General features: G+C 30.7%; 1 pseudogene; it reads left to right on the forward strand.

Annotated features, from left to right (window-relative positions):
* Window positions 1-4317: 4317 nt before the first annotated feature.
* On the forward strand, window positions 4318-9967 carry LOC123198050 (annotated as a pseudogene).
* Window positions 9968-11947: the final 1980 nt, after the last annotated feature.

Here is an 11947-nt window from a genome sequence, read left to right on the forward strand (position 1 = left end):
GTACGATCAGAAAATAGAAATGTCATGGCACTCATACATGCATAAATCATAGCGAGTAAATCATATTTGTATAGTAAGAAAATGAATAAATGTGTGAAAGAAAAGAATTATGATATGTGTTAAATATGTGTTTTGTGTCAATTATTTTGTTGTAAATAGCTCAGACACGCTGAGTATGGAAAAGATTAGTACTAGTATAAAATACTTTAAGTGTTGAGTATGATTTTCTTACTGAGCCATAATCGCTCACTCCGTTTAATTTAATATTTTACAGGTAAAGAAATGCAGCAAAGGTTCCCGGGGAGCACTAGTGAGACATGAGGCTGAGGGATGAAGGCATCATATTGTTGTTGATTTATATGTTTTGATGTATATGTGAATATATGCATATATATAAATATACTTGATGTAGATATTGGTGGATATGTATATATTTTTGTTTCCTATATCCATATATATATATATATATGATTTTGTATAGCTATATCTATATATATGTATATATATACGGCTAGTTATGAAAATTGATTATAAAGTTCTGTGGGTGATAATTTTTATAATGATTATTATTATGTACTTATTGTAGTAATTGTGATTAAGTTGATGAAAATCCAGTCAGTTGGTAGGACTGGTTTGTGTGAATTGTTAATTAGGAGTGTTACAGGGTATAATTAAAAAGAGAAAAAAATTCTCCGGGCCCTCTAAAATAGGGGAACTCATGTCATTTCTCTGTAACACACCTAATGGATATGAGAGGTTACAATATTCATCTATGTCACTGTCTCGTCTTCGATTATAAGGATTTTAACCATCCCTTCTCTGTCTTTATTGGGAAATCCCCTCTTCGTTTAGGAAAAGATATGTCAAAAACATGATTTTGCGTTCCCTTTGTTTAGGGTCAGTTAATACATACATGGAAATATATAAATCCTAATAGATTACAATTTATTCTTTCTTCATTTTCACACTCTTCCTCAAGCTAGTGAATAAATAATTTTTGTCTCCAATCTAGATACAGTTATATAAAATACAGTGTTACTTAATCCCTTTGTAAGCACATTTGGAACTTGACATCTTGTTGAGACATAAAATGTGCTCATTAATCCACTTTTCAACTTTTCTTTAATGAAATGTCTATATACTTCCATGTGTCTTGTTTAGTAATATTGTATTGGGTATTGATTACAATGTTTTTGTCATAATAGGTCTTATTAGGTCATCTCATTTAATCTTCAAGTCTTCCAAAATAATCTTCAACCAAAAAAGTTCACAAACTTCTTCAGTCATCACTTAGAACTACTTCGACATTAGGTCTTGCTACCACATTTTCTTTTTCTAATTCTCCATGTCATACAATTCTCACCAAGAAAGGTGCCACATCCAAAAATTGACTTCATCCAACATAGTCTATGTGTATTTAGGCTCTTCATTAAGTCAACACTGGACAAATTCAAATCGAGCTTTTAATTAGGATTGTATCCTAAAGCTAATCGTCACCAATTTGTTTCTTCATGTAAGCATATTTTGAGTTAATAAAAAAGACAATCTTTATCTTACATTGTTTGCATAATTTTTATAAACATCTTTAGAATGGTTAAATTGTATGAGTGCTCAATGCATGTCAACTGATACATTATGTGGTTATTCTTTAAACGTTCGTAGTTTTGATATTACCTTAACTGACACAAGTAATATAATGATAACTATTATAATAATGAATTATCGCATCAAAAAGTAGTGACAGATCCATGTGTCAAAGTTGTTCTTTGACAGCTTAGTGTAGCACATGAGTACACGTTGTAGACGTATCCACTGAACAAAACCACCAAAAAGATTTCATATGGATGGTTGCTCCAAAATCCATGAAATAAATTCTCTTAGTAAACAGTAATACATGTGATCCTCCGACTTGAAACAATCTGAGGTTTGTCTAGAATATGTAACAACTTCATAAAACAATCTCATCCTTTGTGGAATAACTTGAGGATTGCTTGAGGGATAGATGTTCCAAACTTGGAATAGGCATTTTGCCTTAGACTTCATGTTTTATTAAAAATGACTAAAGAGGTGAATGACTTGCTTGAACAACATATTCTTAACTTGACATATTATGGAACATGTCTTCAACTTCTTGAATGGATGTTCCCACCTTCAAACTTAATTTTTTTTTTTTTTAATTCAATAATGGGTAGAAACTTGAATGTGCTTGTGAATGGTCTCACTCTTAACATGAATTTGTATGAAATGGACATCCTCTATATTGAAACATGATAGAATAGGATCTAACTACTGAAACAAAGTTGTTCCTTATTAAACAAACAATTTAGGAAATGAGACGAACATTCCTTTTCTTAAAATGAGTGTTCCTTTACACTTTTCCTACATTTTAATTTTGTTCATGACATAAGTCATACCTTAAACTTTGTTAGTTTCTTACACAATCATTTTTCTTAGTTTTGGATTTTCAAAATACACAAGAGTCCAACATGTGTGCTCTAAAAGCAAGGATTGGAGATGGTTTTTTAGAATTTGGAGCGATTGTCACAGATAGAGGACTATATGAGTTAGTGTTGTTTTGGCAAAAGGAAACGTAACACGTAATATCATTGTCACTCTTAACAAGGTAATGCATTTTATTTATTACATATTTACATCTCATAACTATCTTGATATCATTTTGTCTTAGGTAAATACATAGGTGATGACTCAACAATCAAACCAATTCATTGTACATCATATTAGGTTGGATTTCATCATTTTTTGTTTTCCTCTAATATAAATCACTATGTTATCATTTTTTGTTGTCCGTTGTCCATTGTCTTTATCTAACCCTGATAACCACATGTGTCATTTTGATAATTCTTATACTAAAAAAATAGATATAAGAACAATTCATTTTAAGTAAAGTAATATGTTGAAAAAATGAGAAAATTTGTGACCCCATAAAAAATATAAGACAAAGAAAATTAAAAAAAAAATACTAATCATGTAATGTCAAATAACCCGTAATTACAAAAAAAAATTTTAAAAACTCATAACAATTTTGCAACCTAGGAAAATAATTAAGCAACTTGGGGAATAAAATTCTCTCATGTTTTCATTGTTTTTCACAGGTGTTTTCACATTGCTACCATCTTAGAATAACACACTACACTATTTATACACCTATAAAAATAAAGTAACAATAAACCAACATCATAACATTGCACACTCATTGCAGCATTACGGATTAACACAATCTAAATTTAATACTAATTTTACCACCAAGATGTAATGATCTTTCTTGTTTTATTTTCAATTTTAAGCATGATATATTGTAAATAAGATGAGAGTTAGAGATTGACAGGTTGAGGAATTTAGTTTAGGTTTTATTTTAGGGTTTTGTTACAAGATTAGAGATGAAGTACAGTTATATTTAATTATGTTAATTTGTTACATTCCTACAAATATAGTGCTTTATAATGTCACAATTGGGATCTAATGGAACCAACAATATTTAGATTCTAGACCAAAACTTAGTTTTGAAACAATTGAATTTCTCCAAATGTTAGCAATTTGCAAAATTAACAATACATATAAAAAAAAGGTTTAGGTTAGGTATTTTTTACATGAATAGCAAATGTGTTATGTTCATGTCGACTCATTTGCAAAATAAGTCATGCTCAGATTGATCCTTCATAACTCAAACACGACTTGTATAAAAGTGTTGTGTCATTTTATGTTTTTAAAACATGTCAAATCAAGTTAATTTGGGTCATGTATAAGTGAAAAACATGTAAAATATATCATTTTGCATAAAAATAGGTAAACATGTAAAAAAGAATGCTATGACACGACATAACTTGTTTCTAAAATAGGTTAAACAGAATGTGACGTGTCAACCCATTTATAAAATGGGTTATATTTCGATTAGGTGTTTTTGATATAATTCTAATTCAGATTGAATGTCTTTTTAACCCATAATTTAATTATAAAAAAAAACACAACACAAAAACAACCCATTAACCTTATCAGAAAACTTTTTAGTTAATTTAGCTCATGTATAAGTAGAAAACATGTTGACCATATCATTTCATGTAAAAGCAAATAAACAAGTTAAACAAGTGTTATGACTTGACATAACCTATTTCTAAAATAGGTTAAATAGATTATGACCTAGCAACCTATATATAAAAAGAGAAAAATGAGTATATTTGGGTTGGATTAGGTCTTTTCAAATCAATTATAACATATCAAGTGTTGTTTGTGGATTGTGGGTGACATCCCTTTCCAATGAAATTTTTTGTGAAAATGGCTACCTTAACTAAATGCATTGATGTATTATGGCATGATGGAATGATGAGTCATGACACTAGAAAAGATGTCTTTAACATTGGAATAGACCATTATTTTCTTGACATTTTAGAAAAACACCTAGAGAACTCAAACAGATTCAAGAATAAGGATGTCAATTCAACCCTCTAAACTTGGTCCATGACTTGCCCCTCCTTAAAGGGGGAGGGAATTCCTCAATGGGAACAGGCACGAGGACAAGGATGGCTAAAATCCCAATAATTAGGGATAAGAGTAAATATATCTTCAATTTGTCCCCTTATAAAGGTGTTTTTTTACCTACATATTCTCATTACACTTAAGATTTTTGAATTATTACAAATATATCGTAACATTTAATAACTATTTCATTAAAATTCTAACAAAGATAAAAAGGGGAATTTTCCAAGTAAAGACAAGAGTTAAAGGGGAGATAAATTTTTTCAATAGGGAGGGAATAAAGATTCCCCAGTATCCTCATATCAAAGATAGGACGAAGATGGAAAAAGGTTTTCCCTATAAGGTCAGGGACGGGGATTGGACTATTTGTCTCTTCTCAATCTATCAAGTGAAAGAAACATGAATGTAAAAGTCTCAAACTAGCATGAAATATGCAACCAACAATTATATAACATAATTATCAATAAACCTATGGTTTCAACTAATATTCTAAGGTTTATCAAATTTATCAAGTGTTATGACCAATTGACAAAATATATAAAGAAATTATTATAATGAAATAAGAATATAACCAAGAAAATGAGAAGAAGTTATTAAAAGTGAATGAGATTGATCAACTTACCTTAAGAGGAGAGGCTAAAGCAACACAAGAAAAGGAATATTGAAGATGTTAAGGCTGAAGGTACGACATAAAAGAGAAAATTTGGAGATGTATGAGACTAAAGATGCGACACAAGAGGAAGAAACTTGGAGATGTGTGAGACTATAGGCATAACACAAGGAAGAAGAATTCTGGAGGCATGTGTGAAGTCAAAGGTGACCCATGACAAGAATGACTTCTTTAACAAAAAAAATAACCTTCTAATATAATAACATTATAATAATATATTGTATTAAATTATAAATATATATATTAATATAATATGTGTTAATAATATTATTATATTATATTCAATTTATTAATTTTTTTAATAATATTATATTTAATATCAAATCGAATTCAAGCTAAATTTGAACTGATAAGAGATATCGTTGGAAGGTTATTGGTGGGATTAATAATATTACCGATATCATGAATAATGTTATTGAAAGGATAAACAATATCGTTAATTGAATAAATAGCATTACTAGTAAAATAAATAATGTCACTAATAAAATAAACAATATTATTAAATGAGAATTCAAATCAAACTCTAACTGAGCTGTCAAGCTCTAATTGAGCTATCAAACTAAAATGTTAACATAAATTCAATTCAAATCAAAACCAAAAACTAATTCAAATTGAGTTGACTCCATTTTAGGCTTAAAGAATATATCAATGATTATGGAACAAAAATAATAATAATAAATGGTGTTTTAATCAATTAAATATAAATATCATTAGAACATAGGAATATATTGACATAATTTAATATTGAAAACTTAATAATCAAATACATATTAATGGTTCAATACCAATGATAAATCATCTTTTAATTTTCTTCCATAACTAGACTTTTTTAATGTTAAATTGTTGTTTTTAAGTTTTTTTGTATTTTACGGGACTTTTTATTTAATTGCTACAAATATATTATATATTTTGTAAACCATATTTCACGACTGAAGTTATAATTATTGAATAAATTTATTTACAACAAAAATTTTAGTTATTGAAATATATGTCTAGTTACACATTTCACAACCAACATTATTGTTGGCAAACAAAAAAATTTACAACTAAAATTTTATATGTTAAAATAACCAAAAGAATAAAATTGTTATTTAGTTGCAGTTTATCTCTATTTTGTAGCTAAACATTTAATGGTCAAAATATAATTATTTACAATTAAATAGAAAATTAATTTTAATTACATATTTCACACTAACATTATGGTTCCCAATCAAAAACGTTTTAGTTGCTAAAATAACCGAAATGATGAAATTATTTTGCAACTAAATACTTAATTGTCAAAACAAAATTATTTACAACTAAAAAATTAGTTTGAGAATATTAAGTTTACTTCTATTAACTTAGTTGCCAAAATATTATTACTTGCTACTAAAATTTTTTTTTGCAGAAAATTCATTTTAGTTATACATTTCATGACTATCGTTGCAGTTGCCAAAAAAAAATATTTACAATTAAAATTGTAATTATTAAAATAACCAAAATGATATAATTATTTTGTAACTAAATAATTAATTGTCAAAGTAAAATTATTTATATTTAAAAAATTAGTTGTAAAATATTAAGTTTACCTCTATTTTATAACTAAATAATTAGTTACGGAAACATAATTACTTTAACTAAAAAATTAGCTGTAAAAATTTAATTTTAGTAGCCTATTTTCTTTCACCGGAAAAGTGGCAGTTGGAAAAATGGAATTAATTAAATCAGTTTTTGTAATTATTTTTAATTAGTGAAAAAAAATTAATTGCTGTTTGAATGTTTTTCGTAGCGCCTTTTTATGAGCATGCTCTCCATTCTCTAAATAGGCCCCATGTGTCCCCCTATTTCTTGGCACGCTGGACGACCTTCAATCCCCACTGAATTACTCCTTTCACCCCGCAGGTTCCTTTATCACTCGATCATCAATGTTTTTGTTATTACATTTAAGCCAAAAGACTTATTTTCATCCAAAGTATAGTGAAATCTCAAAATCATACCTCCAACTTTTAAAAACCTAAACATCTATCTACACCCAAAATTTGTTAAACTTTAATGTTAGAATAAGGGGTAAAATCATCATTTTATTAATAATATTAAAAAAATTATAATTTTATCTCATTTCCATTCTCAGGTTTTGAAAACTACAACTTCAGTCATATCTAAACATTTCAAGTTTTAAAAAGTGACTATTTTCCCCTACACCTAGGTTTTTTCCCTTCTCCCCTCTCTGGCCACCACTCCGTCACTGGTGACTTCCTCTTCCCACTCTCACTGTCGAAATCTTTCGGCCGATTTCCTTGGAAGCCCATGCGATAAAGAGACTTCATCACTTTGTCAATCTCTTCATCATGGAAGAGACAGAGAGTGATCATTCGTCCTCATCCCTCTCTGTCGAAGAAGAAACAGAGAATAATAGTCTCCGTCTCTTCTAAGACGAAGAGATCAACGAAGAGATGACATCTCTTCGTCGGATGGTCTCCCACTACAGTCGTCCGAACGATTCTGATGGTGAGGGTGGGAAGAGGAAGGCACCAGTGATGAAGTGATGGCTAAAGAAAGAAGAGAAGAAAAACCTGATGAGAAAATTATAATTTTTTTAATATTACTAGTAAAATAATGATTTTACCTTTGATTCTAATAGAAAAGTTTAATAGATTTTGAATGATAAGTGAGTGTTGGATTTTAAAAAATTAGAGGGTATGAGTTCGTAATTTCACTATACCTTGCATGGGAATAAGTCTTTTGGCCTTACATTTAAGAAGTATTATGGAGTGACCTGAGTAATATTGTCTACTTTTAAAAGTTGTATGAAACCATCAATAGAAAATGAAGGATCTGTGTAACTTTTTTTCGGTGAGTGGGTCATGTGTAACTTCTTTGCGGAAAACATGCAAACTTGTAATAATTTATTGGGTTGGAAGCATTTCTTTTTTTGTTCTTTTTTTTTTAACTTATCTAATTATTCTTTGCAAAGATTGATTCTTTTACAATAAAGGGTGCTGTAATATGGTAACCCTGTATGATTTTCCAGAGTACATAGAGGAGCTAACTGAGACACATAAAGCTGGTGGGAAGATGGTCTGTTCTGGAACTTTCTTGAACCCTGGCTCCTGGGATGCCACCCTTCTTACTTTGCTTCTGGTACTAGATTATCAGTAATGAAGCGCATCATTGATGGGCATCAAAATTGCTTATGCATTGGTGAGGCCTCTCGGCTTCCATGATCAGCTTACTCAAGCTGATGGATGCTGCCTTCTCAATAATGCTGATTTAGCAAATCAGCTAACTCTAGACTCTGGGCGTGCGTTATGGCGATGGTGCTGCTGTGGGGTTATATCAATCTAATAAAGTTCTTACATTCTCCCTTCATATAAATCATGGCTCCTGTGGTCCTTCTCATCCACAGGATGGATCTATTTATGAGCTTGGTGAAGGTGAGAGGCTTGGCTATAATTTAAATATACATTTACCGAATGGGACAGGGGACACGGGATATGTATATGCGATGATGGACTTGGTGACCCCACTATAAAGAAGTTTGAGTCTGATATGATTGTTTTGGTTGTTGGCCAGGATTCAACTGCCGTCAGTTTCTCAACTTTTGACTTGATTATCATATTTTTTTTTGTGTATTTTGAGATTTTGAGGCAAAATTATGTTTGTTTACTAAATTTTACACTTTGATGTTCAAGTGTGAGTGGTTAATTTTATCTATCCCTTGAATAACATAAGAATAATACATGGTGGTAAATAATGATAAACTTTTGAAAGAGAAACCTGAAATTATAAAGCAGCAGCATGTCCATATAGGAAAGATGGTTTCTCACTTGTGCAAGGGAGTATTAAAGAACAGCTGAACATACTAAATTTCCTTAGCAGAGCCTCTTTGTACACTCTTAAAATGGCTGTGATGCATATGTCAATATATTTGTAAAAGAATCAAGAATGAAAATTGGGTTCCTTTCTTTTTCCCTCTCTCTATTTGAAAGCTGAATGAATTGCAATGAAGTGTGAAATATCATAATATAAGTTTAACAATGGATCTTCATTGTATCAATCTTACTGTCAAGTATTATTTGTTATAACTGCTGTCAACAACAATGGTTAGTATGAAAGAGTACTGATACGAATAATGAAAGTTTTTTATGAAAATTTTAAATTTTTCATAACTCAATGAATTCTTAGAACTGCTTTTTTCCATGTTGCAAATATTCAGTAAGGATTCATACTGAAATAGTTCTTCTTCGATGACAATTGTCAATATTTAAATTGTCCAAACATATAAATTAAGTCTTCCAGGTAAATTTGTTTACTGTGCTCATACTTTTAAGAAATCGGGTTAGTTAAGTGATTTGAATTAATGATTGAGAATTAAGCTTGGTATTGAATTACATATTTATTTTCTTTACCCCCAAAAGCTGAGGAAAGAAATGATATATTATCCCACTGCAAATGCTGATCAATAGCCATCACCCAATTACAAAAATAAAAAATGAAAAAATCATTTTTCTTGTTATAAATTGACTACTAATGTACCCATATTGTTGATCAAAAGTTGTAATTCCATAATGCGTAATGCTCCTTGATCCGTGGTTTGATCCAAATGGAAGTCAGTGCTTGACAATGAATGGTTATCCAGAGAGACACAGTGATGGTCGCCTCCTCATTGTCCAAGAGGGTGAATATCATGTTACTTAGCCTGTTGTCTTCATGCAACACTTGAAGGTCTGCTGTACCTTCCACTTCCTTTATTGCCCGATCCTGATGCATATAATCCTGAGGATGAAGCTTTTTATCTTAAAAGTCTTTGAACCCATCAAACAGTAACAAAATGATGACCCACCATATTTGAAGGGAATTTGATTTGGAGGAAATTTCTGCAGAGCCGGTTGGACATTTGTAATTTACTATAGATGATTAGGTTAATCTTCATTAGAAAATGCAAGTTAGTTAATGTGAAAATTGATATGGAAAGTTACTGTACTGCTTTGGTTTCTTACCTTTGTAGATGTTGGTAGAAAAACTCCAAGTTGGAGCTGAGATTTATGTTGGACAAATTCATCAAGAGATCAGGAACTTGTTGAAATCTTACTTCATTTGCTTTTTTTACATTGTTATCTTTAGGAGTCTTACTTCATTGGTCTTGTTCTCTTGTGTTATTTTCAAAAGCCTTTAGTTTATTTTTATAGACATTATAGCGTAATAAGATTAGTGCTACAACCATTCAAGTAATCTGGAATCTTGCCAGAGCGCTTCAAAGTTCAACTAGTAAAATATGTAAGATCGGTTGACATGGAAATTTTTCTTGAATTTTTCCATTTTCAAGTTGTAGGCATGGTTAATTGAAATTCTCTGGCATTCTTCACCTTGTATGCAGTATTATTCATACGCCACTGATCACATGACAGATACTACAAGAAAGGCAATAACATTTTAGATAATGATCTATCCATTAAGTTAAATTTGGTTCAAAGAGTTAAGAAAGTTTAGGTGGGTTCTGACTGATTTTCTCCATTGGAAGAAGCTTTCAAAAATTGTGTTCACTGGATACTTTTGTTGATGCAGCAAACGTTCAGGGACTTGAGAAAATAAGAATATTAGTGGTCTGAAGAGGAAAGGAAAAGAAGAAACAAAAATCATTGGTCTAAAACTGAAAAGAATTGGGAGTGAGAATTTGTATAATAGACGAAAGTTACTATTGGAGTAAAAGGATTTCCTCTACTCTGTGACCTGCTGTGTGATAAATCAGATGTTCATAATTCTATTGTTGCTTCTTTTCATGGAAGAGATCATGAACAATTGATAACAATCAGACTGGAAATAAATCTGAACCTTAATAATGCAACTCACTTTAGCCTGATCCCACCACGATGGTTGAAAGATACAGAAGTTTACCATAATTCTACACAATACAAAACTGACTACTCTTTTTGCACTCGGAGGAATGTGAAATGATTAGAAGTTTTAAAAATTGGGTGGCAATTACTAGGAGGATCAACTTTTCATATCTCACACCCAGAATCATGCCCCTAAGGTAAATGTTTACATGGTCAAAAGATATAAGGGCTGAGAAAAAGGTGCATGCTTGTATGCTTTTGATAATGTTTAGGGTTTATGTTTTCTTTTTTTTTTCTTTTTCCATCAGTTTGTATAATTTATTGTTATGATAGTTGATGGATGATGTAGAGACCAATGCTAGAATGGTGTTTTATGATTTATCACCTGTCACCATAATTTAGGATGTCCCTCAAAATGCCATTCTCTCTGTTTAATGCATTTGAAGGGTTATTTATATAGGAATGTTCCTTTTCTCAAATGACCCTGATGCTAATAAAATTGTCTGTCATGCTGCAGTGATCATTTACTGAGCCCATCAAGATTAGACTTTTTAGTGATTAACACAATTGTGTGGTGCACTTATTGTCAGTCCATTCTTGAGTAGGATTTTTGGGGTTTAAACATGAATAGTAGCAGCAGAATATAAAGAAAAATTTTCCCAAAAACCCCTTTCCAAGATCGGGGTATAGATATGATTATGTAACATGTGATAAAAGGGAGTTTAAAAGATATGCCTTTGAGCGCAATTTTGCCTTCAAGTTTCTCAATTACTTCCACAATCATGTCCAAGCTTAGAACAACCACTACTTGTACACACAGAGGCACTAAGGATAACGATTAACATTGGGAAGCCAAGGTTCTAATGTCTAACTGCTAGCAAAAACCTAAGAAGCGACAAGGATTTATGAGGGAGGAGTGGCATATGCAGCAAACTCTAATGGAAATAGGCTTTGTTGTGAGCTGTGTCTT

The sequence above is a fragment of the Mangifera indica genome, chromosome 2 (assembly GCF_011075055.1).
Source record: "Mangifera indica cultivar Alphonso chromosome 2, CATAS_Mindica_2.1, whole genome shotgun sequence".
Lineage (NCBI taxonomy): Eukaryota > Viridiplantae > Streptophyta > Magnoliopsida > Sapindales > Anacardiaceae > Mangifera > Mangifera indica.